The following is a 7,315-nucleotide window of genomic DNA, read 5'->3' on the forward strand; positions in this document are numbered from 1 at the left end:
GCGTGCTTTGTGAGCTTTGGAGGTTCAATTAGGTGCATTTTTTGGAGGGTGGAGGGTGGGATGTTGTTCTGAGAATATAGGCTTGGTAGGCACTTCTAATGTTTTTTCTGAGACATAGACCAAACTGATTCACCAAATTGCACCAAAATTAGCCATAATTACTTTGACAGGAAATCTTGAATACAGCATGTTTTAATGCTTATATTTGTGCTTTGGTGCAAGCAATTGCCAGTAATAACCATCAAGAGAGAAACATAAGGGCCACATGTGTCCATTTAAATAACACCTAAGAGCACTCAGTGCATCCATACTGGAACTTAAAAAGAGAGTCAATGAGCCTGTGTAATCATCCGTGCAATAAAGCCTCCAGGTGCTGCGTGCGGCTTTTAATGGCTACTAAACCTAAATCAAACAGATAAAAACAGCCTATAAACTGACATTAAACAGCTCCATCTCTTTGTGTATGTTTTATTACCACACCAGAGCGTCCAGACAACCTCCAAAGCCTTTTCAAACCCTTTAAATGTCCAACAAACACACACACACACACACACACACACACACACAAACCAGTACGCCAGTACACTCTCTGTTTGGGGTAATACCACATGACATTCTACTAAATGCCTCAAAGACAATCCCCCCTCTGCAGCTTTCCAGCATTTTTATTGGTGGTGATGGAGAGAGACCAGGGTCACCGTGGTAACCACATGCTCAGCTAGATACAGGACCTCATCTGGCTGTGTACAGGCGTCTGTGCCATGCCTGCGAGGAAACTGCCCCAGATCTCAGTTGACATTTGGCAGCCTTTAGAGTCTGTGTGTCTGAGTTAGTGTACAGTACAGTAGATGTGTTTGAGTTGGGGGAGGGGTTGGTGACTCTGGTCTGTGGCAAATGTGAATATATTTCTTTTTTTATGACTTCAGCCCAATGAGAGCATTTAGATGCATCATAACTGGCTGCTGGGAAATGCCTTTCATGTCCTGACACCATTTTATTCATTTTTCATTTAAAGCTGTACAGTATATGCTGACTTATGGCTGGTCTGTGTAAAATATTGATTTGACTCATCCAAACTAGGCCTTTCAACACACAACACACAGCTCACAAATGTGTGTCTTCTTTTCATCAGAATTAAAGATTCCCTTTCCTTTTTCAAGTTTTTTTCATCTTCCCAGAATGGTTCAGTCATCATGCTTTAAAAAGGCTCAGTTTCTCCTCTTCTATGCATGTGCTTATGTAAGCCACTGCCATTTCATTGTTGCAGAAAAGGAATATCGGGAGCAAGGGAGAAAGACAGAGAGAAAGATAGAGACAAAGCACTGAGTCGGAGAGACTGAGAGCGATTAACAGGATTATACAGATGCATGACTGCTGCTAAAGCCTTACAAATCACTGTCCTCACTGATGAATAAGTCATCCTAATAACTAAATCAATTAATAGTTCTCCTGATGCAGGGTAGTCATCTGCAGTGGATCAATAATAATGTTTTACTCCTGTTCATGAGCTATTGTCATTTTCTGTGACAGCAGATAAACACTTGACGAAGAAAACTCTCAAACACCCATCATTTTTTTTTTTTTTTTTTTTTTTGTAGATGACAAAAAATAGGGGCAGGTAAACATTTTTGACAGTACACTGCAAAAAATGTCTGGAGAAAAAAAAAACTTGGGGCTGCATTGTGAGAAGTGTAGGATTTAATATTTTTTAAAGCTTGACCCATATTAGGGATTATGTAAGTCAACATATGTCTGATGCACCAACCAACCCATTCTGTTTTTAATCTTTCCCTTATAAGCCTCCCAACCTCATAGGCATGCAAGAATAAACCACGGCATCTATTACATCACAGAAGCATCACTACGTCATTATACAGATAAATAAATGATGGATTTTTGTTTTTGCTTTTAGTGTAATGCAAACAGAGTAGCCATGAGTGAATGGACAACCTTGCCAAGGGATGGGGGGTATCCCTGTATTTATTTTTGTTTTCTTTCATTGGTCCAGGTAAGGTAGTAGAACTTTTAATAGATTGTTTTGTTTATTATTTTGGCCCTGCTCACCCCAACGCCAAGTTTACCTGTGTAAATAATAAATCTGTGGTGTTTAGACTGAAACTCAGCTGTGGCACTGCTCATCTTTGGGAGTGGGGAAAAGGGAAAGTCACTTTTTATGCTGCGCTCCAGTTTCCCCCAGGCCAGGTGTAACACTGTACACACTGCAACAGCTGAATTACACAGAAATCAGTTAACCACTGGATTCACATGAAAGTTTGAAATAAATCTGCATAAATCTTTCATGTTGAGTTGATCTGTGGTGACCTTTGACAACTCTGACCATAGCACACTGTCTTAACAGTGCTGACCTTTAGGGGAACCCAGAACCAGACGGCCCAATGGAGGAAGCCACTATAGCTTATTAGAGATGCAAAATGGAATTATGTCGGGCATCTGGTTCCACAAGTAAAGTGTCAATCATTTTCTCATAGACAATATTACACAACTCACATTTGGAGTTTTTCTATGGCCTGGAATTGGCAGAATTATCAGTAGATTTTTTAGGTCTTCAATTTTAGCCAGAATCTCCTTAAAAGGGAACTCCACCAATAGTGGGGATTTTACTGATGTAAATATGCCCAATGAATCACAGCTGTAAAGGGGGGGAAATCTAAGGAACAAAACAGAGAGGTGCTGTGAAAGAATGCACAGTAGCTCCTCTTATTCATTACATGACGTTTCAGCCATGGGGCCTCATCAGATGACTATAATATATCCAGGAAAGTGCATTATCTCACAGACGTCACTAGTTCAGTCAGAAGACTGACTTCTGTCACCTGATGATGTCATCTGCTCAAGTCTTTGATTTCAAGGTTAGACAGTCATCTTTCTCTTTACACTGACTTTTATATCCTCAGTCATTAGGAAATTACTGTGTAAATTCACTTTCAGGGAAGATTTTCCATTTAAATCAAATGGAAAATCTGCCCTTGCTGTAAATAATGTAACCAAAACTGGTAAGTGAAAATATCTTGAGCTCAGTAAATGATGGAGCTCAGTAAAGCCCAAAATTTGTTTTTGAAGACATTTTTTTGGAGTGTATAATCTGACATTTATAAACATTCATAACATCACTTGACGCCCTTATTCAAATCAGTTTAGACAGGAGAAGTGGGCTGAGGAAAGCAGTCCAAAGTTGTGTTGCAGACACTCGGTGTCAGTTACAGAGTCAGCCAGTGCAGAGAAAGCGATACCCGGCCTGTGCGGGGAGATAACGAGGAGACAGAGGCACAGCCCCAATCACACATGAAAGGAATTTTTAGAGGCTGAGTCGAGGTTCTTTTTCCCTGGAGTCCCTCCACCCTCCGTCACACACATACTGACGCACCAAGCATCACACAGCAGCAACACACACTTCATCACACACTTTGTCTTTCACTCTCTTTCACACATACACATGTAGCTCCTCTCCTTTCTCTGATTCTCACAAAGACAAAACAAGCCTTTGGATCTTGTGACATCGTTGTCACTGTGCTATCTTTGTGTGTTTTTCTTGCTGCCTGGGTCTTTTCAGCACTGCTTTCTCAAACTGTCTATCATCCCTTACTGACTCTATCCTGTTATCCTCTTTCTTACATACATACACTCTCTCTCAGCCTTTTATCCTTTTTGATTTTATTATACACTTGGATGGCTGCTCCCATTTTCTGTCTGCGTCATCCAGAATAACTGAACAATGGGGTAAATATATCCTTTTCTAAATGCATCTTTATAATATCTTCTTCTCCAATTTTCTCAAACACTCCAGCTTTTGTTTTTTTCACCAGTCAATGTGATGCCCCACCTTCCCTTTTCCTCATCCCTGTTTCTTCTGGTGCGGTTTCCTCTGGTCTCCCAGACATGTGCGTTATCTGACAGGAAGTAGTGGAGAGCGGCTTCCTGTCCCATATACCCGGGGCAACATAATGGTGCCGGCGTGAAAAGAAAAGTCAGACTATTTATTAAATATTCAGCGGATACAGCCAAGAGCTCAGCAGAGCATGACATTAATTTTTAATTGAGGGCCTCAAGAGGTGTTTCCTGTATCTTATTTGTGTGTGTATGGCTTTATGGGTGCATGCATTTATAACAGTTAGAATTACATCATGCATCATTTCAGCTGCACTGAAAAGGACACAAGATTAAATATTTCTATATACCATAATGCATTTAGCTCCATATCAGTTTGAAGTAGCATTTTGATGATGATGAGAAATAATATTCCAGACTTGTGGATCATGGATGTGTTGTGCAGAACTGGATACAGCGTTCAAAGATGGTGCCCCATCCTTTCATTTCAGATGCTTCCCACTTACTCTTAATTAATACTTCTAAGTCTGAAACACACATGTCCCCTTGTACGTACAAATCAAATATATTAAAGTCATATCTACTTTTACAAAGAATTAACAGTTAAATGTAATATATCATTTAGACCCCTAAACTGTTTGTTTGAAAACTATGTTACAGCTTGTGATGCTGTGCTGCTGTTTCCTGGCACCTGATTTACACATTTCCTCATTCTTTAGCAGCTAATTCATTTCTTAAAGCAAGATTATGTAACTATTTTACCTTAAAATAAAAGCTTCAGAGTCATTTTAACGGTACACTAACTTGCAAAAGAGATAAATAGTACCTTTGTCTTTCCTACTCCATACCCTAAATATCTGTTCTTGCACTATGTTACTCTGGTGAATGAGTACGATCTCCTGCAAGAAGTGCATAACTGAGTCATAGTCTGTGGCTAACTGCTGGAATCAGGCCCAGCAAGTTCAAGAATAATGCAGAACTGTGGACCAGTTAAAAATACTGAGAAGTAATTAAAATTTAGTGTTTATCTCTGATATTTAAACTTTTAAACTTATCAAGAATTCTAAACTGAGTTTGGTGTGTTTTGTGCTGTTGCACTTCCTGTTGCTGAAGCCGGGGATCATGGGTAATATACATTGTTGTTTCAGTGCCCTGAGTGGGACTACGTGGTTAGAGCTCCAGTCAAGCGATTGATAAACTTTGTTTTCTGTACATGAAAACCACTTAACTGCTCAGACTCAGAGCCCAACAGAACTAATTACCACTTGTGGCCACAGAGGGCACTGTTGCTCAGCAAAGTTACATTTTGCTTAAACAACAACATTTTTGGTGGAAAAAAAACCCACATCAGACACTTTTAATTTTCATTACACCTAATGTATTACACCTTGTCTGGAGAGGATCTTTTAGTTTCAATTGTTCAAATGTATTTAAGAAATCACTAACTTGAAACTAGCTTACAGTTTCTAAAGAATTCAAACTTGCTGATGGATTTACAAACAGCTGACTTGCTCATTAGGATCACATCTATCGCTCAGCTCTGAAAACATTTTCAGACCTGCTCTCCACTCTCTGTACTCCTGAAGAGATGCCTGTCAAATGGTGAAACATCACAACTATGTCAGGTATGCAGCCCAGTGGCTGCACCACAAACTTTAACAACCCTATTAAGTGAACATATAGAGGAAGACAGAGCAATCATTAGCCAGACAGTGACGCTGTGAAGGTTAATCAGACTGAATGACTTTTAAAAACAAGAAGTGAAACAGCACTCACAGGGGAAAGAACAGGGGAGAACATTAATGGAAAAATAGGAAGTTGTGTTTTCAATAGTTGCGCAAGTGTTGCATTTGCTGTGTGTTCTCTGTCTGGGAGTACAGACAGTGAATGAGCTATGGCTAATAAGACACCCCCTGTTACACTCCCTGTTACCTGGGGGGATTGCTTGTGTTTGGGCACGAGTGAGAGTGTGTAAGCTGAGCATGCACATGGGCAGGCTTGTGTCACTGTGGTATGCATGTAAGAGCATGTTTGTGTATTTGTGTGTTGTGTGTGTAGTTCAGTGTCAACTCCCTTAACCGACGTCACGGTGACGGCCACCGGTGATTCAACTCATGTGTGGGAGTGTGTGCACTTGATTTTGTGTGTGTGTGTGTGTGTGTCTGCGTGTGTGTGTGTGTGTGTGTGTGTCACCGTGTGACATGTTAGATTTTGATAGAACCTTTTAAAGGGAGAGAGCTGGAAGTGGAGAGGATTTAAAGTAGCTGACAGCACAGTCAGGATGAAAAGATGAAAAGTGAAAGATGGAAGAGATACCCACTGCAAAAATATCCCCCTCAAGAACCCATTCAGCCTTTAGACTTTATTTTAATAAGTCACATTTTTTTAAAATACATTTTTAATAAGTCATTCCATGTAATCAAGGCATAAGTATATAAGAAGTCTGTTTTCACTGTGAATCTCTTTTCTTTTCCTGCAGTTTCAGTCATTTCAAGAATGTTCTTCAAACATATAACAATAGACAAAACAACACATATATCATCCCACTGTTGTTCTTGAAATAGTCACACTGTGATATTGTCTCATCCTTTTAGCATATTTATGCAAATAAAGATTTTACAGAACTAATAATAACTTAAATTAGTAATTATAGGAATTAAAATTATTTATTTGCATTAAGAGAGAAAATGTCTGAAAACAAAATAGAAAGGAAGATAGACAGAATGACTAGTGGAAGCTTTTTCTCCGGGTCAGTAGGATCAGGTTTTGACTCCTACTGTTAGCAAGCGTCCATTCTGCTGATGTGTCATTGAGCAAGAGTCTCCTCCAGCCCTAGGACTGCTGTCGTGAGGCTGATCATAACCTCTGACCTCAATGTGGAGGAGGATATAATACAACAGTTTTCCAATGAGAAAAAAATTTACTGTTTGACCAGCAGCAGAGACAACAGTTCATCATTTTTGAGAAGAAACTCATGGTGGGAAATTGCATGTGTGTGTCTGTGTGTGTGTGTGTGTGTGTGTGTGTGTGTGTGTGTGTGTGTGTGTGTCTTGGACTGGTAATGTTAAGCTCTAACACAAACAGCTCCAGGATCAGATCTCTTACCTGGCTTTAGTGACGTGGGAATACGATAGAGGGAGCAGAGAGAACAAGGCCCTGCAGTGTGGAGCAGATGACAACATGACAGGCTATAATAACATGCATTAAGTCCTGAGCAGGAACAGAAACCAACACACTGTGATATTAGCTCTCCTTTGCCGGGAGCTGACCATAAAAGCAGTTCAACTGTGTCTCCAATAGACTCACACACACAAATAGAAAGATACTGCACACACACTGTCTGGCAGTCAGTCACACACACACACACACACACTCAGATACAGACATACACACTCTCTCTGGTGAAATTCCACACCGTCCCTCTGTTCTGCCTCAGGTTACATTGTGGTACATGAATGGTAGATATTCC

This window comes from Lates calcarifer, linkage group LG6 (assembly GCF_001640805.2).
Source record: "Lates calcarifer isolate ASB-BC8 linkage group LG6, TLL_Latcal_v3, whole genome shotgun sequence".
Classification (NCBI taxonomy): domain Eukaryota; kingdom Metazoa; phylum Chordata; class Actinopteri; family Centropomidae; genus Lates; species Lates calcarifer.